We start from the raw sequence: 25,691 nt of genomic DNA, 5'->3' as shown, positions 1-25,691 counted from the left end.
AACCTTGTTTTGGCCGAAAGTAAGAATATGCCTGTACTTAGATATCTCGGTCTGGGAAACTAATTTTTTTTCAAACTTGACCAGGTTTCTGTGCAGCAAGAGTGAAAGATCTCGCTGACTGACAGGCTGGCAGTACTTGCTGCTACCAGGTCAGAGCTGTGAAGGGGATAGCATACTGCAGAAAGTTCATGGGACCACCTGACTCCTTCAAGACCCAGAACAGGGTTTGCTTTTCACTCAGTGGAGATTTTTTAGTCTTGATTATTTTCTTTTACTTAATACTCATATACGCTTTCATATATTGAACTAGCAGGAAACTTTCAAAATTTAATAGTTTTTATTTTTTGTGATACAATACAAAGAAAGATTCCAAATCTGTGTGGCAAGTCTTATCTATAAATAATGTTAAGGGTCCCACTTTTCCCCAACGCAAATTCTTAATGGGAGGAGTAGCAAAGGATTTGAAGACATCTTTGACCAACCACAGTTTACCTTATGATCATAAGTTATTTATATTCTTCTCATGTGAGAAACACTCTCATTACTTCCTGAAGCATCAAACATCTCTTTCCGTTGTCACATTGGTTTAAATTTATAATTTTGTCATCAAAATCAGGTTCAGGTGTGGATGGGGACTCTTGATGGTCAGTTCCTTGAAAATGGTTCTTCTTAGTCTGAAGGCCTATGAAATAAAAAACAAATATCCCTCCACACCCAACACTGAGTATAAAATGGTGGTACAAAGATCGTATAACTGCAGTAAACACATCCGTTTATAAAGAGAGGTGGTCAGACGGGAGGCACAAAGCAGTTTCTTATCCAATTGAGCTGACGGCAGGTGGCCAGTTCCTTCCTCGGAGTTGCTCCCTTGGAGTTATTTTCTGTGGTTCTTGTTTGTTACCCTCTGAGACCTTGGTTCTACCTCTGAGTCAACTTTCCTTAAAAAAAAAAAAAAGCTCACGTTTGCGATTCTGTAGATTTCTCAACCTGGTTCCTGCTCTTAGGAGGTTAAGAGTCATAGACCTCTTTTGTACTGTCTCTGTCCCTCTTAGTCTAAGCTAACAGGCAATCTACCAATACAGTCTTCTCAAAAACATTATAGGTTTTCCATGACTTACTGGCATTCACTCTATTAGTTGAAACCTCACCTTCAAGGTACATCCTTCTCTATCTCAAGCCCTGTGTGAGGCTGCTGTAGAAAAACACAGCTTAGAAGCTCTATTGTTTAGCAGAGAGGATCTATGAGGCTTGTCCATAGGTCTTTAGAAGACCCTTTGTGTAGCTAAAAGGTTCTATGGGGCACCATTTCAAACTTTCTGAGGTCTTAACAAAGACTGAATTCGATCTTTACTCTGAAGAAATTAACCATTTATTACTTTAAGAATCCTTTGTTGAGAGAGATTGGAGATGAGAAACAGTATATTTTCAAACTTAGAAAATCCTGGATCCCTTCTATTTCCTCTAAATTCTGTTAAAATAATTGAGCAGTCTTTTCTTTCATTCACCTCTCCTTGAATTTTATCAAAGACAGCTAGAAGAAGCCAGATAGCATTTTTCACATTGTACCTGCAAACATCCTAATCACATCCTCAAGATCATTAGGTACTCTGGTACTCTTTCATTTGTAGTTTTTGCATTACTGCAGAAAATAATTTTGCTAACTGCCCTGTGACAGTATTTAACTCGGGTACTCTTTTCTCCAGCCTCTCATAATAATTTTCTCACTGTTCTTCCAGTTCTCATCTTTACAAGGCCCTTTCAGCTTTCACTACCTACCCCCTCAAGGCCCTACAAACTACTGCGTACAACTTGGTTCCAGAGACAATGCCAAATGTTGTAGATATTTGTTATGACAGAATCCCACTTCCGACACCAAATTCTGTTCTAGTTATCTATGGCTCTGTGAAAACTCACCCCAAAGCTTAGTGACCTAAAACAATCATTTTATTTTGCTCATAATTTTGTGGGCCAGGACTTTGGGAAAACCATGGCTGGACAGTTCTGCTTGGGATCACTTTTGTGGTTGAAGTCAGATGTTGGCTTGTTATTGTCAGGTGCAAATGAGTCAGTACCAACTCACAGTGACCCTATGTACAACAGAACAAAACACTGCCCAGTATTGCACCATCCTCACAATCATTGTTATGCTTGATCCCACTGTTGCATTGTCATCCTCTTTTTTGTAGAGCCTGTACTTTACCAAACATGATGTCATTTTTTAGGGACTGGTCCCTCCTGATAACATGTCCAAAGTACTTGAAGCAACGTCTCACCATCCTTGCTTCTAAGGAGCATTTTGGCTGTCCTTCTTCCAAGACAGATATTTTGTTCTTCTGGCAGTCCATGATATATTCAGTATTTTCTGCCAACACCATAATTCAAAGGCATCAATTCTTCTTTGGTCTTCCTTATTCGTTGCCCAGCTTTCACATGCATATGAAGTGATTGAAAATATCATGGCTTGGGTAAGACCCACCTTAGTCCTCAAAGTGACATCTTTGCTTTTTAACACTTTAAAGAGGTCTTGTGCAGCAGATTTTCCCAATGCAGTGTGTTGTTTGATTTCTTAATTGCTGCTTTCATGGGGGGTTGATTGTGTATCCAGGTAAAATTAATCCTAGACAACTTCAATGTATTCTCCATTCCTCAATATTTTTCTGTTTCTCTTAGGTGTTGGCTAGGACTGCAGATATCTGAAGCCTCAAATGGCTTCAGATGGGTCCAAATGGGTCATTCACATGGCTGGCAATTGATGATGGTGGTCGATTGAGAGCTCAGGTGGAGCTGTCAACCTGAATGCCTATATATGGCTTCTTCCTGTAGTATGGGTTTCTTGCAGCATGGTGGCTGGGTTCCAAGAGGGAATGTCCTGAGAGAGAATGTTCCAAGAGACCCAGATGGGAGCTGTAAAGTTTCTTATGACTTAATTTCGGAAGTCCCATAATGTGGCTTTTACTGCATTCTAATAGCTTAGTTTCAATGGGTGGAACTATTGTCCTCTCGCTGAGAGGAATAGCAAAAAAGTTGTATTCATTTTAATCTTCCACAATGGCTCTCAGAGCCCTTCATCCCACCCAAAGGACCCCATTCTGGGGAAATATGGGTGATGTATGGTTGCTGAGAGCCAGTAGCTATAAATTTGTGAGGCTATCCAGGGGAACCTGTGCTTATAAATAAAAAAAAAATTATTTATAAGCTTATAGGAGAGGGATATCAGGAATTCCGATATAGGGAAGTCTTCTTGCTAACCACTTTTTGTCCTGAAAAGGTTCTACTGTTTATGAAATCTTACAAACTTTTAGAAGGGGCTCATTCCTATTTGTCCTATAGTTTTGAGTGCCATGTATTAATCTGTACATAAATATTGGAATTGTATGAATCCCTGTCAGAATGGTATATTTATTAACTTCAGCTGGGTAGACGACCCTATTTCAGAGTCTCCAGTGGCTTTTTAGCAGTAATATATCAAAATTCTGATCTTTGTTTTGGTGAGCTGGGTGCTGAGAGGGGTGGGAGGTGACACAGTGAGGCCACATTCCACATGGTTCTGGGACATGGAAGGCTCCTGAGTTTATGCCAGCCGCGGAGGCTTAATGACTCTCAAGATAAAGGGAGAGGGGTAGTCAAAGGAGACTCAAGGGAATTTCAGTGAACCCTGAATGGCAGTCAATCTTTGTGCCATCTTGGACTCCTAGTCCCAGTAATTGACCTCTGTCCTTCTTAAATGGGCACCTAGCACTGGGACACTTCTTTGTATGTGTGTATACTTGCAGAAAGCGATAAAAAAATCAGGACTCTTTAGCACCAACTTGGACATCTGGCCTCTCACCCTGAGGGGCATTTGTGCAAAGATAGGAGTGGAAGCAGGGCTGACCCTAACAGGTAGGAAACTAAAGCCAGGAGTCACTTGGATAAAATTCAAGATCTGATCCATGTGTTGGCTTGGAAACTGAGAAATCGCAGCAAAAATCAAAGTAAGTGACTCCCTGTGGTTATCATAAACTGGGTTAGGAGGATGAGACTCAGAAAGGCAAACAGACAATGGTTTGTTATGATTCTGAGCAAGCTGAAGTTCTAGGATTCAGGACAAAATGGTGAGAAGTAATCAAATTTTGGAAGTCAAAACAGACAAATTTTGGTGATTGGAAAGGACTTCCCTAGGATGGGGGTGGTACAGTGGCTTCGACTCTCTCTGATCAAGGGGTAGTGTTTGCATGTGCTACATTGAGAAAATTTCTGTGGCTATGCTTGTCATGTGCACAAGGGTGACGTGACTGATGAGCAACCTCTGCCAAAGATGCTGGGAGAGTGGGTGGGACCAGCAGCCAGTGAGCCACTTGTTTATCATCCATGCTCTAGCTAATGAAGAGGAGGCTGACTTACAGACTCCAGGACGTGGCCTCGAAAAGCTTACACCTAGTAGGCCAGATGATGTGATTTAGAATTAGAACTAACTGAACAAGGTTGATCTACCGCTTGTTGTGGACTGAATTGTGTTCCCCCAAAATGTCTGTCAACTTGATTAGGACATGATTCCCAGTATTGTGTGATTGTCCACCATTTTGTCATCTGATGTGATTTCCCTATGTGTTGTAAATCCTATCACTATGATGTAATGAGATGGATTAGTGGCGGTTGTATTGATGAGATTTACAAGATAGATAATGTCTTAAACCCATCTCTTTTGAGGTATAAAAGAAAGAAGCGAGTAGAGAGACAGGTGGACCTCATACCACCAAGAAAGCAGTGCCAGGAGCAGAGCGCATCCTTTGGATCTGAGGTTCCTGTGCTGAGATGCTCCCAGACCAAGGGAAGACTGAGGACCAGGACCTTCCTCCAGAGCCAACAGAGAGAGAAAACCTTCTCCTGGAGCTGGCCCTCTGAATTTGGACTTGCAGCCTACTAGGCTGTGAGAGAATAGATTTATCTTTATTAAAGCCATCTATTTGTGGTATTTCTGTTAGAGCAGTACTAGATGACCAAGACACCTCTTAGTAAGGTCAAAGTTCACCTACTCCAATTTATAAACAAATGAGCAAACAAACAAACAAAAAACCAGTTGCTGTGAAGTTGATTCCAACTTATGGCAACCCCATGTGTGTCAGAGTAGAACTGTGCTCCATAGGGTTTTCAATGGCTGTAGATTGCCAGACCTTTCTTCCAAGGTCCCTCTGGGGGTATTTAAGCCACCAACCTTTTGGTTAGTACCCAAGTGCTTAATTGTTTGTGCCATCCAGAGAAGACTTACCCCAACTTAAAGACCCTTTAAGGTTATGGTATGTTCAGGAGGCCAGAAAGTACGTCTTCTCAGAGTTCACTAATACCTGAAGTAGTCATGAACTCTGACCATTTTTCCACTAGCCTCTTTGGTTTACCCATAACATTTTTTCTACTCATGGTTTTCAGCCTGGCCAACCTCACCAGTTTTATTCCTCAAATTTTATCATGAACACTGATGGCTTTAAATTTCCTTCTGGGTAGAGTACTTGGATCCCTTGGCTATGAGGATAAGTAGGGTCAATCTCCACTAAGCCCCAGAGCAGGGATGTGTCTGGTGGTATGGGGAAACGTGTAGTTTAAGAAAGTCCTTAAGTTGATTCTGATATGGTACCTGAGGAGAGTGCCCTTTTATCCCCATTTTAAGTTGAAAATGTTTGTTGTTTTCTAAGCTTCTTTGATGGTGTACCCAGAACTACTGGGTGCTCCATTGGATCTTGTAGAGAACATAAGCAAGCAAACTCTTCTGAATGAATTTGATTGTAAGTCAGAGGACATTTGGCTTTATACTTCTCGCCTGGGCTTAAGCTGGTCCCTGGATTTGGTCTTGCAGGTGTGACCAATGTGGTTGCAGCTGCGAAAATGAGTGCAGGGAGCAGAATATACAGTTTGCAGACAGTGTCTTTTGTGACTTTGCTTAGTACCTCTGTAAAGCAGTCTCGCACAACATCTAAATGGAGGAAAGCTCTCATTCTCATCCCATGCCATGAAGCCTTGGAATATTCTCTCCACGGGTTTATTCCTGAGCATTTTGGTAGGAAGATCAAGCTAATGCTTTGCTCCTGTACATTTAGTGTTGTCCGAAATCTGTCAGATGGATAAAGGCCTTGTCTTTTAGGTTGTCTCATTACATTTTCATATATGGGCTACCGTATTATCACAATTTTAACATATGTGGCTCTGTAACCTATTAAAGAAATGTTATTCTAATGATTTTTTTTAAAAGGCCCATTTGATGTAATTCACCAGTCCCCTCCACCTCCCACTCCTCTCTGGAACAGCTATTTCATATGAGATTGTGTTAGATGCTACAGTGCTGCCAACGTGAGCAGGACGCACTCCTCTCCTCAAGGATGATGTAGACTAATGAAGGCAGCAGGAGAGACTGAGGAGAAAAGGATACCTGTTCGTTCAGAGCAAAGCAGAGTTACAGCAAATACTGAGAAAGTGGTAATGAGAGAGGGAAGTCTGAGTGATGGACAGCTGATATTTATAGGAGTTGAAAGATGGTGGCAAGGGGGTAGCATTTAGGAGAAGTTTTGAAGGATGACTGGGATTTTGACAAACGAAAATAGTGGCATGGTTTGAGAGAGAATTACTAGTTTGGATATAGAGGCCACTGTATCCGGTCTCATTTGACTCGGTTAAGGGTTTGTGCAGTTAGAAGTTAGGGGATAAGGCAGAAAAGAAAAAATAATTGTGCAGAAGCTCAAATGCTGGTTTTGGGTATTTGTTTTTAATTTGGCAAGTTGTGGGGAGCTACTGGATTTTTTAAAGCATAGCAGTGATATTATCAGAGTCGGGAATGACATACTTTAAATAGAGCTCATCTCAAATGGACCACTCTGTTTTTATGAAGATTTTTATCTATATATGCACATAAATATGTACATATAAATTCCCACAGCCAAAGGAAAAGGTGGCTTTTTTATGGCATAAAATTATATTTTTTGGCTCTGATTCACAGTCATAAAATCTATTTCCAAGCATAAGAAAGATGGAAAACACTCTTTATATAACATCTTAAATAATTGTATGGAGGCCAGTCGTATGGCCCTTGTGCATAAGTAGCTTACACGGAGTTTTGGGAGAGTTTTTCATACATTTCAGCATTAGGTCTGGGCATAGGAGCAGACCATATATCTACTTGGTAACTTCTCTGTGAACTGTTAGTCTCACTATCTACAGTGAAATGTTCATATATGCATTTAAATGCAACTATTAAAAAGAACTTGAACCCTTTCCTATGTCTGTTGCCTAATAAAACAAACTTTCCGAACTAAGCCCAAGGGGGAAAACGTGCAATATGTATGTGTAAGTTTCAGATTTCAGGTAAAAGGACACAGCTGTAGATTACACAGGGCTCCACCATAAACCACCGGCGTTTGACTCATCCACGAGTGAGCTGAGGTTGCAGTTTCAATGCTGGGTAATGTCAACACTAATAAAAATTAAAACTCAGGCTAAACTGTTAATCCAGGCAGAAAAGTTGGAGTTTTGCAGAATTTGGTGGACATTAGAAAGAGGCTTCTTATCAAGTGTACTTAGGAAGAGAAGACTTGGAGTATCGTTAATTGCTTGCCTTTAATCTTCTGATATGACTCTAACAGTGTGGCAAATATCAGTTACTTTTTGCTTTGGCTTTTGTTGTTGTTGAAGTCTTAAGGTGAAGTCAAATTATTAACATCAGAAGATAATTGAGATTAATCAGAGTTTGACTTCTGCTGTCACATCTGTTTAGCTTGCAAGACAGATTAATGTATGGAAAATTTCCAGTCTAATCAATCGTCCAGATCCATTAAAACTATCCTCACTGTTCCAGTTTTGAAAGTTTCTCTGTTCCAAGTAGTTAGTAAGCTGGGGTGAGAGAGGGAACTTTTTTTTTTTTTTTTTTACTTTAACAAACAAATTTGTTTTCTCACAATTTAGGAAGCTAGAAGTCCCAATTCAGGGTGTGGACCCTAGGGGAAGGCTTTCGGGAGAGGGGAACTTTTAAGTCGTGACAAGAGTATATTTGGAACATGATCAAAACATAACATTAAGCAAAATCTATTGTTTGTCATGAAGAATTTTTACAGCTTTACAGCGATAGGAGTGAGTTTGGCAAAACTCAAAGTCAGGCTGTCAAGGTTACAGGGGGTAAGACTGGAACAGGGCTATGGTCACTGGGGAGGGAGGCAGGATTCAAAGCCAAATATCCCCGTGTCAGCACAACTTCAGGCTGGTCAGGCAGCTTGTAACAGGGTAGTTCATGTTACCAAGAAGACTGCTAAGGGAATTTCTGTTTCAGAAATTCCTCCTGATAAATGAGCCTCTTTATTCTAGACAACTCAGAGCTTTTCTTCTTCTTTTATAGCCCAGACTTAAAACCGATCGGTATCTTTTACACCTCTGTCGTCTCGACTTGCACTTAACTACATACTCTCAAAAATAACAACAAAAAAAGAAATACACGAAACAGTTGCCATCGAGTTGACTCTGACTCCTGGCTACTCCATGTGTGTCAGAGTAGAGCTGTGCTCTGTAGGCCCTTCTGGGTGGACTTGAACCTCCATCCTTTTGATTAGCAGGCAAGCACATTAACTGTTCACACCACCCAGGTACTCCCAGAATAAGTCACAGAATTACTTTAAAAAAAAAAAAAAAAGATTGAGACTAGGGTGTGTGTGTGTGTGTAGGCCGAGAAGCTTCCTGAGCTGCTGTGAAGCAGAGAGGATAAGGATAGGTGATCTTCATGTGCCTGTTCAGTCAAAGGAGTTCTCCTCTGATCTCTGTTACACATTGAAATTCCAGGTATCATTACTTTAAGAAAACAACGGACCCTTTGATTGAAAAATGTTTGAAATCCATTGCTCAGAGATCATTGCATTTAAAACTATGTTCTACCTATTTTTACCTATTTTATTTAGTTTTTTTTTTTTCTTTGGAAGAAAGAATATATGTTTTATTTATGTCTATCAAGGCTGTCATTTTTAATGCCAGTCCAGTTTGGAGAGGTTGTATTAGTGTTTAATTTCCTTACACAGGCAGCTGTATTCACCACGATCTGATGAAGTTGGTCTGATTTAGTTCTTGAAATGATAACTATATAGTTTCAAGATTTATTTTATCGTTTCTAGAACATAAACAGGGTGGAGGTATGTTTTCTTGCTATCTCCTCAATGACCTCTAAACCTTCCCCCTAGGAAACCCAAGTTCACACAGCCAACAGCTTCACGTTCTTAGAAATTATGGGCCAGAAAAAAACTGAGTCTTGAGGTTAGAGGTGGCTAATGGGATGGGCAGGTGCCAGGGTGGTTGTCCATGTGTGGGTTGGGGGAGGAAGTCCAGGAGGAGACGAATGCACAGAATCTGTGTCCTGGAGACAGGTGGGAGCGCCAGCAGGTGCCAGCGTGTGGGAAGTCCAGCTAGTGGTAGGTGGGGTTATACCAGAGAAGGCCAGGGGAGACCAGTCAGCAGCAATCCAGAAAGACTGACAGACTCCAGTCCTTACAGTGAACCCATCCACCGGGCCAGCTTTTAGGAGCCAGGTTCGAGTACAGAGGTCATGATTAAGGATTAGGAAATGAAGAGCTGAACTCACATCCTGGCCCCATCACTTGCTAAGCTGGCAATGAGGGCAAGTTATTTGATCTCTCTGAATTCCCACTTTCAAGACTATAATAAAATGGAATAGTGCGTACCTCATAGGAGTATTGTGATGTTACACACCAACAGGACACTTAGTCCATGCCTGAACCACAGTAAGAACTCAATATATGATAATTGAAACCAAACCAAACCCATTGTCATCGAGTCAATGCTGACTCATAGCGACCCCATAGGGCAGAGTAGAACTGCCCCATAGGGCTTCCAAGGAGTGGCTGGTGGATTTGAATCACCAACCTTCTGGTTAGCAGCCGAGTTCTTAACTGCTGTGCCACCAGGGCTTCTCAATATATGATAGATATTTTTTATTAGTTATTATAGTCACACTAAGAGCAAAGTGGACATTTGAGTCTAGTTACTGGAGGTAAGATACCCAGTCAGCACCAGACCAGGAGAATGATGATAACATGCTTATTCACCCTTCTGGCATGGCTTCCAACCACGGGCCGAGATGAATGTTGGGGCTGGGAATGGATCTGAATTTGTTTGTGGGTCAGTGGGCTCCTCTTTGGGAACAAGAGGTAACAGGAAGTAGGAGCTGAACAGGATATTGTGCTTACCTTACTTATCCAGCTGAACCATGCATAACCCGTGATCATTCAGAAACACTTCCCCAGAAAATAACCCGTTATGTGAACTCTCCAATGATTTGTTACTCACCACAGAAGGAGGAGCTTTATTATAAAATTCAAAATTATAAAAAACAAAACCCTTTACTGTCGAGTGGATTCTGACTCATAGTGACCCTATAGGACATAGTAGAACTGTCCCATAGGGTTTTCAAGGAGCAGCTGGTGGATTCAAACTGCAGACATTTTTGGTTAGCAGCCGTGGCTCTTAACCACTACGTCTCAGCTACGACATGTATTATGAGTGGGAAAATGGATGATGTCACTATTTTCTTCCAACTCTGCTTATCCTGAAACCTAGTGTTTCGTGCCACCCGATACCAGCTCCTCCAGGCCCTTCCCTACCTCTGTGTCTACCTGAAGATGCTGTAGTCCTGTGGCTTCAAGACCTTGCTTGGTGACTAGTTTGCTGAGAAAATGATGATGTCTCATTTTCATGTACCCTGTTATTACTTACAAAGTCCTCTCACCCGTTTGGTCTCATTTATATTTCCCTGTTCAATACTGTATCACAGGGATCATCTCCATTGAGCAGATGAGGGAATGAGGCTCAGAGAGCTGAATTGCTCAAGGCCCCCGGAGAAGCCAGGTTTGCTGGATCCAGGCTCCATGGTTTTCCACTTAATATTTGCCCCTTTCCATTGCATTTGTTTTAAATAGTAGTCTCCAGGGCTTTCATCACTCAATTAAGTTCTCAGTAGGTACTGGTAAGGAGTCTCTGGTTGGTGCAAACAAAAGGTTGGAGGTTCAAGTCCGCCCACAGGTGCCTTGGTAAGAAGGCCTGGCAATCCACTTCCAAAGCAATCAGCCACTGAAAACCCTCCGGAGCACAGTCCTACTCTGACACACGTGGGGCCTCCTGAGTTGGGGTAGACTCAGTGGCAGCTGGTAGTAGGTACCAGTGTTCTGTATATGGCTATCAACAATGCTGTCCACATCAGCACTCTCAGCAGGGGCTGCAGGCGACACGAAAAGGAGTCCAGCCTTTGACATCAGTAGTTTTCCTTGTGAGTCAAAGATAAGTGTGCGAAAGAATAGATGTAAGAATTTGTGAAGTTTAAGAAGGGGCGCTGAGACAAGAGAAGGTTGGAGACTATTTTGGGTGCAGAACCCAGGTCTAGTATATTATTATGTGATGGCATCCAGGATGAGAGCTACCAGAGTGATTAAAAAAAAAAAAATGAGTCAGATCAGGTTGCCTCTCTGCTCAGCCCGTCCACTGGCTCCTGAGGGGCTCAGAGTAAATTCCAAAGGCTTTACCTGGGCCTTTACAAGCTATGTGATTTGTCTTTCTGATCTCACCCCCTACCGTTTTCCACTGCACCTCCCTGTCCTACCTCTGATTCTGCTTCAGCCACATGGGTCTGCCTGCTGTTTCTCCAACAGAGCAAATATGCTGGCACCTCTGGGCCTTTACAACTGGTCCTCTCCCTGAAAGGCCAAGGAGCTTAAACTTTCTTCTTTGGGCACAAGGAAGACATTTAACAATTGTGAGGTAGGGAGAGGCATTCATCACCTGAGTCTTCTCTTCTTTGACACAAGGACAATCGTGTTGTTCCTTTCTTAAGAGCCGTTAGCTGCTGCCCTTTGCAACGTGAAGTCCAAGTCCTTAAGCTGGCTGAGAAGCTCTCTCTCTGCTTCACACTTCATATTGCAGCAATACCAGCAATAGTGGCAAGATTGACTAAGGGGGAGGAAAATTTAGCCCCCATAATCTCAGTCAGCTCTCTACCTGCTCCAAATAAGTCCAAATAAACATAAACACATAAAAACTGGATGTTTATGTGTAAACCAAGCTTTAAGAAAAACCCCCAACCCAAGCCTCCCAGACTGAGTCCCTAAACTACCCTCTGACACAGAGTGACACTGAGCAATGTGGCCTTATTTGCTGTCTCCTGCTCACAGCGTACTGATACCTGTCTGCATTTGTTCCTACTTTCCCCTCTGCCAGGAAGGCCCTTTCTTCTTTCTTCTCCCTCACCAACTGCTTGGCTGACTCTCCCAACCGTCTAACCTTGTGGTCATTTTCCCCAAGAAGCTTTTTGGACGCATTTCCGCCCCTCAGGCTGCCCCGTGCTGCATTAGGGATCCTTTTTTCTGCTCGGGTCTGTACTGCACACATCGGTCTTTATGGCAATTGTCTGTTTATGCAGCAGCCTTTCCCGAAGACTAACAGCTCCTTCCAGACCAGGGTCATGGCAGACTTATCTTTACATGTGTCAGTGATGGATTAGAAAAATACTGCTTGGACTGTGGTTACTAATAAATGCTTGTGAAATTAAAGAATAAATGAATGGTGAGAACTGATCTTGGGAAAGTTATTCTGAAAGCTGGGTGAGAAGTGGTTGGAGAACTCTCAACTGGGAGTTGCAGAGCAGTTTTGGGAAGTTATTTCATTAGCCCAGGCAATAGGCCGTGAAGACCTGACCTGGAGAAAGGGCAACTTGTACACTCTGGACCCTGGTTTCCCAGTCTGTACAAGAGGAGTTTTAACAGCATCTACATAGTAGGATTTTTGTAAGTGTATATTGTGCCGAGAACTCAACACATCTTAATTATTACTGTTAATATCTCAGTATATATTATTATTAATATAATATGCTAAACCCATTGCCATCGAGTTGATTCCGACTCATAGTGACCCAATAGGACAAAGTAGAACTGCCCCATAGGGCTTCCAAGGAGTGCCTGGTGAATTTGAACTGTTGACCTTTTGGTTAGCAGCTGAACTCTTAACCATTGCACCACCAGGGTTTCCAAAAATAATAATAACTAATATTTACTGAAAACTGTGAGTACTGAGTTAAGTATTTTATAAATATTATCTCACTGATCCTCTCAAATTCTCATGAGGTAGGTTCTGTATTATTAACTACATCACATGCAGGGGGCAAACTGATGTGCAGAACAGGAAAGTATCTTGCTGAAGGTCAACCAGTTAAGGACTGGGGCAAGAGTCTGACTCCACACAATTTTCTTCAGGAGGCTACGTTTTTGTTCTGTTTTGGGCTGCCTCCAAAGAAAAGGTTGAAGCCATAAGCTTGTCAAAAGAGTATGAAGAGGAAGAGGGTATATCCAATGGGGATGTGTTTTTAAGCTAACCGTCCATACATACCCTTTCTTCTGGCCTTCACATTACCAACTGTTTCTCTTTTTAAAATAGAACAAACAGTAAAGGCTCAGTAGATGCTCGGAGAGTGAATGAATGATTGGATGTTAGAGAGGTTTGGGCTTTGTGACCATGAAGTAAAGGAAGATTAACTGGCTCAGAACAGGGTTCAGACCCCACACCCTGTCTCGCAGCAGCAGGACACTTTAACCCACAGTTCACAAAGAAAACTGGATGCTTCGGAATCAGCTGGGGTGATTGTTCAAAAACAAACTCTTGATTTGCGACCCTGACATGTTACATAGCAGGCCGGGGTCAGCGTGGTACCCTGTGTCTTTAGTGAGTGCCTGTAGGACTCTGAGGTGCAGCCGAATCATTACCCACTACACTGACCAACCAAGCTCCCCAGGCACAGACCGACTTGTGTACTGTGGTAATCAGTGGGCCTGGAATTGAAACGTATTTTTATTACAAGGAGCCCTGCTGGTGTAACGGTTAAGCACTGGGCTGCTAACTGAAAGATCAGTGGTTCGAACCCATTCAGCAGCTTCAAGGGAGAAAGATCTGGCAAGCTGCTTCTGTACAGATTATAGCCAAAAAAAACCTATGGGGCCATTCTCCTCTGTCACATGGGGTTGCTATGAGTCAGAATCGACTCAACAGCACCTAACAACAATATTTTTATTATATAAAGCACAACTGTAAAGGAATGATATTGGTTTTCTTGTGCAAGTCCTAAACCAGTTATGACGGTAATTTTAAAAGAGAAATTCCCAAAATGTTTTGAGCAATCACAGGACTGCTGAGGGAATTATGTAGCCTCCCCAAGTTACTGTTTTGAAGGGAAATGCCCATTTGGATATGCTGTTTCTGCTGTGTTTCATGAATACCATTTTCATTGCTAAAACAGCCTCAGTTCATAAAGGTAGTTTTTTTCTGGATAAAAAGGGAAACAGAGGAACAGAGCATCCCTTGAACACTACTACTGTGCACTATATTCTCCACTTCATTGTTACTCTCTGTGTTTGAAGAGGAGTCGGTCAGCTGGGTGAATTTCTAAGCTTGATGAACCATCCTCATTTCTGCTTGTATTTGAATTGTTCACAGCACCTTGACCTTTACAGAGAAAAGCTCTACAACGATGCAAACATTGTACTGCACAATGCAACCCTTGTAAGATGGTGCACGAGAACCCAGCTAACAACTCTCATGTTACAGGCTGACTTCCATGAGAATTCTGCAGAACATTTCCCAGAGTATGATTTGACCTGTGAAGAATCTGAACCCAGGCAATGATCAGCGTCATTATGTCAGCAATCTGCTCACTTTTTATATCCCAGCTTGGGATCTGGCTTTGATGGATGGAGACTAGTTTGCTGGCCTGATACATTAGGCATCAATGTAATTCATGGCATATTGCTGTTAGTTGCCATGAGTCAGCTCTTACTCATGGTGACCTTATGTGTGACAGAATACAGCATTGCCCAGTCCTTTGCCATCTTCATGACTGTTGGTATGTTTGAGTCCATTGTTGTAGCTATGGTGTAGTGCCTTCCAACCTAGGGGGCTCATCTGCCAGCACTATGTGGAACTATATTCTGTTTTGATCCATAAAGTTTTTCATTGGCTGGTTTTTGGAAGTAGATCACCAGGCCTTTCTGTCTAGTCTGTCATAGTCTGGAAGCTCCATTGAAACCTGTCCACCATAGGTGACCCTGCTGGTGTTTGAAATACTAGTGGTATAGTTTCTGGCATCACAGCGATATGCAAGACAGCACCTTAACACAAACTGATGCGTGGTGGAATTCATAGCTGTTCGCATTTATAATATGGTTCACAGATCCTGTTGGAAACATCCACCATATATACTTTGTTCCACAATAATTACACAGAAAATTAAAAGGATTCAATTCCAGTTTAACAATTTTGCCAATTTTTGCAGTCTAATCCTGTTAGTTCTCACTTTATTTTTTCTATAAGTTGAGGATGATATCTACTTCATCAGGCCATTGCAAGGATGACTAATTAGAAAGTTTCTTGGTACTCTTCAAGCAGATCTAACTAGAGAAGATGCTTCCATTTGAATTTCTTCCATAACACGTTTCTCTTCGGCCGTCATTCATCCTTTTCACACATATTTATTAAGCACATACTCTGTGCCTGGTACTCTTCTAGGTGTTGGAGATACCACTGTGGGAAAAAACCTCAGAAACCGTCCTGCTGTCATGGAGCTTGAAGACATAGAGAGGGAGACAGACAGCAAACAAATAAGTACACTATAAGGTTTACTACAAGGTGTTAAGTGCTATGGGGGAAAAGAAAACAAAGCAGAAAAGCAAGTAGAGAGGACTGGGATCCGGGACAGGCGGTGTTTCAGTTTTAAATAAAGTGATCAGGGGAGTCCTCTGTGAGAGTGTGACATTCGAAAGATGTCTTGCAGTAGGAGACAGAAAGCCATAGCAGCCTTTACCAAAGGGTGTGCTGTGGGTCAGTATTGAGAATGCCGAGTTAAAAAGGGGTTCACTGTTCAAGTTTGGAACTACTAAGTTTTAGAAATTTATAACTCTTATTAGCATATTAAATAATTTTAAATGGCCTACTGGAAAGAAGCTTCTTTTACTCAAATATATTTGGCAATATTTTTCTCCTTAACTTCTTTCTTCTTTCCTTCCTTCCCTCCTCCCCTTCTCTCCTGACCTCAAGAGAAACTAGATCCTAGTTCTGAACCAACCGTCAAATGCAGATATGATCCTGCTGTCCACCAATCTGTGAACCTCTGAGACACTATGGTATAGGATAAAGAATGATGACTCTGGGATCCTGGACCCATGCACAGGCCTGATTCTGCCACTTTGTTCCTGAGAAAGCTGAACTTCTTTATTTTCAGTTTTTTCAGCTGTAACTTGTGCGTAACAATAATGCCTATGGCTCGGGGTTGTTGTGGAGGTTAAATACAATAAGGTGCTAAAGGGCTTTGTAAATTGTGGAGTTCTACAAATGCAGGTGTTTTCTGTGTTTTTTATTTGCTTTTTTGGTGCCCATGATGAGTCAGTCCACTGTTATTACCCTCTCTAGCTAGGGTTCATTTATAAAGCCCTTGCCATGGGAGGGCTGAAGAAGGAATGAGAATTCTGGGTCTGTGCAGAGTGAAGACCTGTTCTGGAGAAGACTCTGAAGCTTGGGCTGAATTAGCATCAAGCTCCAATCAGCTAAGTAGCCGCAGGCCCATTAAAAAAAAAGGACTATTTCTGGTTCCCAATTCTAGAATTCCGATTTAATTGCTGTGGGTGTGACTTGAACATCAGGGTTATAAAGCTTCCCAAGTGATTCCAGTGTGCAGGAAAGCTTGGGAACCGCTGACACAAGGTAATTCCAGGAACCCTATTTTTAACCCTATGGAGCAGTTCCAGAAACCCTGGTGGGGTAGTGGTTAAGAGCTACGGCTGCTAACCAAAAGGCCAGCAGTTCAAATCCACCAGGGGCTTCTTGGAAACCCTATGGGACAGTTCTACTCTGTCCTATAGAGTCATTATGAGTTGGAATTGACAGGATGGCAACCGGTTTGGCAATGGGCTTTGACCAAGAGAAAGGCTTACAAGGTGATCACGGTTCCATATTGATGAGCTGTATTCTCTTCTTCTAGGAAGGAAAGCAGGCAAGGAGGAATAAAGGAGGGAGGTAGGGAGAAGGGAGAAGAATAATTTGCTTTTGTTAGCTGCCTATTTTGAACAAAGTCCTTGGGTGATGCAAATGGTTAATGAGCTTGGCTGCTAATGGAAAGGCTGGAGGTCTGAGTCCACCCAGAGGTGCCTCACAAGAAAGACCTGGCAATCTACTTCCGAGAAATCAGCCATTGAAAATCCTATGAAGCACAATTGTACTGTGACACAGGTGACATTGCCATGAATCGGAATCAACTGATGTTTGGGGCAAGGTGTGATGTCCTCACATGCATTATCTCATGTAATCCTCCCAAATCACCCTGATACTTAATATCGTAATTTCCATCTTAAACGTAACTGACTGTAAAGAGTTTGAGATGATTCTACAGGAAGTTTGGGTTCTGGGTCCTGTGTCCTTTTTGCCATGCTGTGACGGCAATTTTGCCCACCTGTAGGGTCCCAACGCCCGCCACACCTTCTCTTCTCACCTCGGTTTTCTATTTATGCCAAGTGAAGGTAATGTTGACCTTTTTGGGAGTATTTGCATTTTAAGCTTAAATCTGATTGGGAAATAATAGATTTATCCCTTTAAAGAACTGTACACATAAGGCTGCATTAAAAAAAAAAAAAAGTTACTGTTGATTCTGACTCGTGGCGACCCCAGTGTGTGTCAGAGGAGAACTGTGCTCCCTGGCATTTTCAGGGGCTGATTTTTCAGCAGTAGGTCACCAGCTCTTTCTTCTGAGGTGTTTCTCGGTGGACCTGAACCTCCAATCTTTCCTTTAGCAGCTGAGGGCATTAATTGTTTGCACCACCCAGGGACTCCCTAAAGTGCATAAACCAAAAAAAAAAAAACAAAAACCATTGCAGTCAAGTTGATTCTAACTCGTAGTGAGCCTATAGGACAGAGTAGAACCACCCCATAGGGTTTCCAAGGAATGGCTGGTGGATTCAAACTGCTGACCTTTTGGTTAGCAGCTGAGCTCTTAACCACTGCACCACCAGGGCTCCTAGTGAACAATAAATGCACAAGTTCTATGGGCGAGAGGCCCCTTCTGAGCAAAACACCCATATCACATGACCTGACCCGTAAGTCAGGTCGATCCTGGTTGTTTCCATTTCCCAGCTCAGCTAGAGACATTTCGTGGAATAGGAACGGAAGCAGGCAGATCCTCTCCCCAATAGTAGTTTATTCATTTGACATTTGTGGAGCACTTACTGTATGCTACACACAAAGTCATCTGCCACACTAAAAGCATTCAAAGCTGAGTAGCAAAGACAGACATATTAGTGATGATTTAATAAATATGGTAAGTACAGTTACAAAAGTGTGTTGACGGAAGTAGAGAGAAGGGAGTAATGGGCCACACTGGGCCATCACGGGCAGCAGAGTTCACCAAGGAGGTGACTCTTAAGGTGTGTGGTTGGGCTCACTCATGCCAGCCCTTTGGAGATCACAGAAACACGAATGCTCTAGGGACTAATACCTGAGGATGGCAGTAGGATGGTGGGCAGTTACTAAAGGGAAAATCTCAGTGCTGAGAAGTTGAATAAGTTGCTTGGGGTCACAAAAGCAGTATGAAGCGGAAAGGAGACTCACACTCAAGCGTTCTGACTCTAGATTTAGTGTTCTTTCCATTATACACCAACCTTCCTCTGCTGGTTCAGCAGCTGGCAGGCCCACAGAGCTAAGAACATAGCTGGTAACTTGTGGCATCAGGTGACATCTTGATTACTTTTTTCCAGTGGAACCTGGTTGCCAAGAAAAACTCTTTCTTCCTTCTGAACTTGGGCTTTAAACGCATGATCTCAATGAAAAAACTCTAGAAAATCCCAGGTGAAGAATAAAATTCTGAGATTTATAGCTATGTTCAGAAATTCATTGCACAAGTACAGGTGTCCATAAGAATTTAAAGCTACCTACACTACTTTTCCTTAGCTGTTATACAATTTTGTATCTTACAAATTATATCTTATACAAGCAAATTCAATTCGATTTCATACTCTCCTTAATCACTTGCTTTCATATTTTTTCCCACCTTTATTACCAGCTTATGTCATCCCCGATTCACTGATGATTCCCCAATAACTATCTCCAGTGGATTCTAGCTGTTTCCCAGGTCTTTAACCCCAAACCAAATTCATTATTTTCTTAGCATAACCTTTATTTGTACCTCTTTAATGTCCTAAGGAGCCCTGGTGGCATAGTGGTTAAGTGCTCAGTTGTTAACAGAAAGCTTGGAGCTTCGAACCCACCAACTGCACTGCGGGAGAAAGATAATGGCAATCTGCTTCCATAAAGTTAAAAAAAAAAAATTGCCTTTGAGTTAATTGCAACTCATAGTTAGATCCCACAGAGTTGCTATGAGTTGGAATCTGCTGGACTGCAATGGGTTTGTTTTGTTTTTCAGTGTCTTACCATTAATTCATGCCAGACACTTTAGTCTGTCGATTCTAGTTCCCTCTAGTCTCTCCTCCCCATTCCACTGCAACAGTCCTGCTTCAGGCCTTCATTCTTTGCCACCTCTACAGCTGCAGTGGGCTCCCAAGTGTCCTCAGTGGACCAGTGAGCACCTTCCCACACCAATCCCCTTTTCTTAGCACACAGAGGACTGCCCAGGTAGTTATACAAAACCGGAAACCTCTTCTTACATTAAGTCAATATTTCAGGCTTTTTAACAGCCTGGTACATTTTCCTGTGTTAGTTAAATAAAATAGCTTGAAAATAAATTTCTCTGATGATTGAGGCTTTTATTGTATCTCAAGGCCATCATTCTGAATAGATGTTGTAGCCAGTGTGACGTTTGACTTAAATGAATGTGTGATTCCCTTTGAGTTCAGTTTTAAAATAAACTACTCTTAGGTCAGTGGTTCTTAAACTTCCTAGACTCACGAACCCTTCTGAGAATGTGATGAAAGTTATGAGTCTTCTGAGAACACACACAAATGTGTACGTGCACACACACACTCACACACAAATTGCCTTCAGTTTTCTTATGTCATCCATAGATCCCTAAAGCTATTATGAAATTGGAGTTAAAGACCACTGCCTTATATGAAATTGTTCTCATTATTGCATGTCAGAAGTATGGCATAAATTTATATTTTAAATAAATGTTTTAATTAATTTGATTCTAGTTGAGGTGTGGTTAGCTGTAATAGTTTCTTGCAGTTTGTATCATGTCTTTTGTAGTGTGTACTATGGGCAAGCAACAGATCTACCCTGAAATCCGATTCTGCCCTTAATGGGCGATAAAACCAAAAAAACCCAAACCCATTGCCATTGAGTTGATTCTGATTCATAGAGACCCTATAGGACAGCATAGAACTGCCCTATAGAGTTTCCAAGGAGCGGCTGGGGGTTCAAACTGCTGACCTTTTGGTTGGCAGTCGTAGCTCTTAACCACTATGGCACAAGGGCCTCTAACCTGCAATATGACGTTGTAAAGTTCTATGCCAGCAAGGCGCAGTAGAAATCAACTTGGATTCTCAGCCAAGGGGCTCAAATTCTCATCTGCAAGTGCTGTACTAGCTGTAAATTGTTCAGAAACTGTCTCCATTGTAAAATGAGACACACTTTATGTAGGAAAAGTTGATAATATTATGTTGTATTGGTAAAGTGCTTTTCACGTCTATTTCATTTTATCTTAACAAAAGCCTGGTGAGAAGGTTGGTGGGTTATAATTATTCCATAAACAAGGACAAATAAGAAAGGAACATAGAGTGAGGCTTGCTCAAAGTTTAGTCACAACCAGGAAATATGCAAACAATCCCATTCTGGGTCTGGTCCCCAAGTCTATTCTGTAGGCCTGTGCTCTTTAGCCTAGCTTCATGACTTAATTCAAGGCATCCATGGAAAATAGGCCAGATCCCTGGATCCATTCATGTCCAGTGAGGTCTGAACAACAATTTGATCGTGTTAGAAAGTAGTAGGTTGAGGCAAACATGAATGGTGACTAATATGTTGTCTGATATGGTGGGCTACTGGTATGTTCGGTTATGAATATCTCATACAAAGGGACAGTGTTGAAAAATGTAAGATTGAACATATTTTGATCTACGGATTTTTTTTTTTTTTTTTTTTTTTTTGCTGAGCTACCCCAAAATTTACTTGGGAATTAGAGATCTGAACCTTGTTAATTTCACCTGAGCCCCCCAGCATCATTTTAGTATCCTCAAAAAAGCAAAAACACAAAAACTCCAGTCTCCCTCTAGGCTGATATATTTTATCTCCCCCCCCACAGTCCCCCAGGCCCCCTTTTCAGACTTGCAAAAGCTCAGACCTTCGGGGACCTTGGAGCTGGGAGCTGGGAGGTTAGTTCAGTTTCCCCTTATGCAATTAGGAAACTGAGTCCCAGAATGGTTAAATAATTTGCCATAAGTCATTCACAGCTGACCAGTAACAGGTCTAAGGTGAGACTACAAGCCTCCTGACTACTGGTCTCCACTTATTTTCCTATTTTTTTAAACAGAAAGTATGATTTCCTGACACTGAGAAAACTCTAAATACATATAGCCAAGAAAGGCTCATAACAGCTAAAAAGTCATAGTGAAGAAGTTTATAGCAACTTTCCGAATACTACAATTAGCCCATTAAATTCTACCTCATCCTAATACAATTCTCCAGTTAAGTATTTTCACCTCTGATCTTACTTGGTTGTTTTCTAGGGACCATTTGAAACATGGAAAATCAAGCTTTCTTCAGCTTGAGTTTCTTCAGCTAAAAGGTTACAACGTTTCCTACATAAAACTTTAAATTTCTGTCAAATTGAGAAGTGGCACGATAGCTCTCCGAAGGTCAGTTTTATATTAATTAATGCATTAGAAACCATTGAATGAGAGCCAGTGTTGTACTTGGCAAGATGTTAGCCAAAATGGAAGAGAGAGAGGGGGAAAAACGGGCATAATCGTGTCAGAAAGGAATTGGAAGGTGAGGAGATTTAAAATAAACCCCAGAAACAACTAGAGAACAGTGACGTCTTATGTAGTAGAGAACATTGTGGAACAGAGAGGAAACAATGATCAGGATACCCAAGAATATAAGGAATGCCTTTGAAGAAGAAGTAGGAGTTGAACTTGGCCTTGATCGATAGAATTTGAACAGTTGAAGAGGCAGAAGGAAGGCACTTGGAAAGTTTGGAGGATGCTGATGGAATGAACACTTGGGCAGTGGTCTTGGCGTATGAGTTAACAGGATGGAGGGTGAGCAGTGGGTGACCACCCAACTAAACCATAGGTGCATGTCGTGAGTAGCTGGAAGTAAGGTTGGATAGGTAGGTAATGGGCAGAAACGTTGATAGTGAGGACTCAAAGCACTTGAATTTGAATCCCAGCTATCTAACTATGGGCAAATTACTTAATTTCTCTCTGTCTCCATTTCCTTTGGTAAAATAGATATAATAATAGTACCTCTCTCATATTGTCATTGAGAAGATTTAATTAATTAGATTTACACGTTCCAAGCACAAGTAAGGAGTCCTGGTGGTACAGTGGTTAAGAGCTCAGCTGCCAGCCAAAAGTTGGCAGTTCAAATCCACCAACTGCTCCTTGAAAACCCTATGGGGCAGGTCTACTCTGTCCTATAGCGTCACTATGAGTCAGAATCGACTCGACAGAAACGGGTGTGTTTTAAGTACAAGTGGTTAAAATAGTGTCTTCTATTCATTCTAGCCAGCTTGCTAAGCATTTTTACCACCTTTGGTTTGGTTGAGAAGCTAAACTGAACTCTACTATGATAATATTAAATCTTGTATTTTGGAAGACCCCAGAAAATGAAGACTTGAAGGCAGTCTGAGGAGTTTGAACTTGAATAAACGCAACAGAGCTCTTCTTAGGCAAAGGAGTTGGATTTAGGGAATCTGTTTTTTTGGGGGTGGGGGCTCAGGAAGGATCTATTCAGACCTCTAGAGTAGCCCTCCTCTTCGCTTTGCTAATTGCACAAACACCCCCCCCCACCCCCAGGTAGGGTAACCACTTGGCTGCCCCCACTGGCATGTGGACTGGTGACAAACAGCATGGGAGGCTGTTTTTGTTTTTTTAAAGAAGAAAATAAAATAAAATTGGATTTCCAGGGATTAAAGTTAGGTCAAAATTTTATGGTACTTTCCCTTTGCAGTAGGTCTGTAAGGGTCCAGTTCCAAGATTAATAAGTTAAATTAGGAGGAAAAAAAAAAAAAAAGGAGAACCAGGTTGGTAGATTGAATATTAACAAATGCCTCTTGGATAGTTACTGAAAAGTTACTCATAAAATCTGTAGATGATCCCTACTCTGGTTTTGAATAGGCCCTTACCCTCTTCAGAGTCATCTTTGACTCTGACACTCTCTAAGTAGCCCACTAGACTGGACCAGTTCATCCTCTGGGCATTCCAGGGAGACTGAGAAGCAGAGACAGAAGAGCTATGTCCAGTTGTCAAGAGTGGAGAGTCACCGTTCAAGCTGCAGCATCTGGCCACTAGCCAGTAGTCCTGGGACCCTTCCTAGATCCACTTCAGCACAGCACGTCTCCAATTCTGATTGTTTGGTCTTTGCATAATCACAATACCTTCCCTATGGAGTTTCCTAGTGATTCTTGGACTGTAACTTTAAAGGGAAAAGACCTAACACATTACTTGCTAGTTTCATTAAACTTAGTCAGCCTCTCAAATAGCTAAACTATTCTTATACCAACAAAAAAAAACAGCATCTGAAAATTCTCTTGGGTGAGTTTAAAAGTTTCTCTCCTACTCGTTGTTTCTCATAGCGGACACCCTCCTGCCTGCTTTGTTCTTTATAACCTTGGCTTTTGCTGTCATCTTTTAGGGATCCGGAATCAGCAGGAACGGTAACTACCAATACATGATGGTGACCAAGGTCAGCAATGGGCTTGGGAGAAAAAAAATCCTAAACCCATTCTGCTTCTCCAGATAGGTAGCTAATGATAAAGAAGGAGAAAAGTATTTGCCAAACTTGGCGCTGGTCGTTGGTCAGTAATGCCCACATGGTGAGGAGATCCATTATGACTAATAGAAACTACATAAAAATACAGTGTAAAAATAACACAAACTAAATATTATAAAAAGAGGTGATGCCTGCATTACCTGTCATATGACCACATGTCTAAAATACATTCTCATATTTGCAGAAATAAATATTAAGGATTATTCTTGAGGCCTTCCCTACCGATTCTAGAAAACATGAATGTAAAAATGACAAACACAATGAACAGCCAGCAATCGTATCTTTGTATTTAAAATAACAATGATAAAGTTTCCCTGCAGTTGGAGAATAATCCAAATAAAAACTAATTATCCTTTCTGCCCTTCCAAACTTCCCTGGTGGGTCGGATGGCAGGAGCCCCCCAAATATTATGCCGACCTTTTGGTTAGCAGCCAAGAGATGATGTACCATACAGACCCTTGAATAGGGGCTTGGGCTTTTCTTTCTGGCTTTTTTTGTTCCCTGCCCCCTCCCCATTTTTTAAAAGGCTTTAAAGAACACATCTCTGGGAGACAAAAATAGCTCCAGTTGTGAGAGGCCTACTCACAGGGAATGCTACTGAGACATGGAAGTCAGCAAGCGCAAGCCGCCAACAGGAGTGTCTGGCTCCTGGCTGTCTCGGTGCCGATCCTCTGCCCGGGCCCGGTGGGTAGAAGGGAAAAGGTTTTTCAGGGTTGGGAGGTGGGTCGGGTAGGTTTGGGATCCGGTAGTGGAAGGAAGGCAAACCCCAGCATTCGGATTGAGGGGGCTCTTCCTTCCCCTCCCCCCTACGTTTTAAAAATTTATTTTGCCCAGGCGGGGATTGGCGACCGTCAAAAGGGAGCAGTTGGCACTGAATGTCACCCTGAAGGTAAAATGAAAGACAAAAGATGAACGCATGCTTGCTTTCCGTTTGCAGCGGCCGCGGCGGCAGCAGCAGCCGGATTTAAAGGGGGAAAAAAAAAATCACACGCACAGACACACATATACACACACCCAGAGGCGTCAATTATGCAAACGCAATAAGGCAATCAAATCCTGACAGTGCCGGGAATTTTTTTTTAAAAAAACGTATGTATTTATTTTGAAAAAGGGAGAGAAACGCATGCAAAGAGAAAGGTGCACATACCACGTAACCACCCGAGGAGAACCTGGCAGCCTCTCTCTTCTTCTGCCAAGTTATCATTGAGAAAACAGACAGGCATCATGACGTCCTGGGTCACAGGGAGTGCGGACCGACGCTACCAAGAGAGCAGGGAGGCGCCCGGGCGCTCCGGCTAGCCGCGGGCGCCCCTCTGCGCGTCGCAGCCCGGCTCGGTGAGTGCACAGCCGCTCGGGACGCGGACCCCGGGGGCCAGGCCGGCCCCGCGCCCGCGGGGGCACAGCGGGCGGCCCTGCCCTTGCCAGCAGCGGGCCGGCCAGCACCCCCTCGCCGGCCGAGGTCGCGGGAGCCCGGGAAAGGAGGCGTGTGTAAGATGTGCAAGGTTCCTGCATGGGGGTGTTGTAGACTTTCAGAGCCAAAGAACCCGGCTTCGGCTTCTTTAAAATCCCCGACGACTCACCTGATTAAGCTGCTGCAGTTCTGACCCTGCCAAGGTAACTGGTCCGAATCCTTACCATCAACATCTGGAGACAGACATTTGCATCTGGGGCATTCTTTATGTGCAGTCCTGGTTGAAATCTTTATTGCC

The 25,691-nt window shown here is 42.4% G+C and overlaps 1 protein-coding gene across 8 annotated transcripts in view; it reads left to right on the top strand.

Moving 5' to 3' along the window:
* ESRRG (estrogen related receptor gamma) overlaps positions 1 to 25,691 on the top strand; it is a 724,179-nt gene that overhangs the window by 28,388 nt on the left and 670,100 nt on the right. For 2 of the 8 annotated variants that reach the window (XM_049868245.1, XM_049868241.1), the window contains exon 1: positions 1,487 to 25,596. The exons of 3 other annotated variants lie outside the window; for them this stretch is intronic. The gene's annotated coding sequence lies outside the window, so the exon portion shown is untranslated. Of the gene's footprint in view, positions 1 to 1,486; positions 25,597 to 25,691 lie in introns of those variants that run through there. 3 more of the 8 variants (XM_049868242.1, XM_049868246.1, XM_049868243.1) reach the window with 3 other exon arrangements.

Source organism: Elephas maximus, chromosome 24 (genome assembly GCF_024166365.1).
Source record: "Elephas maximus indicus isolate mEleMax1 chromosome 24, mEleMax1 primary haplotype, whole genome shotgun sequence".
Lineage (NCBI taxonomy): Eukaryota > Metazoa > Chordata > Mammalia > Proboscidea > Elephantidae > Elephas > Elephas maximus.
This window is presented reverse-complemented; position numbering and strand designations above follow the sequence as displayed.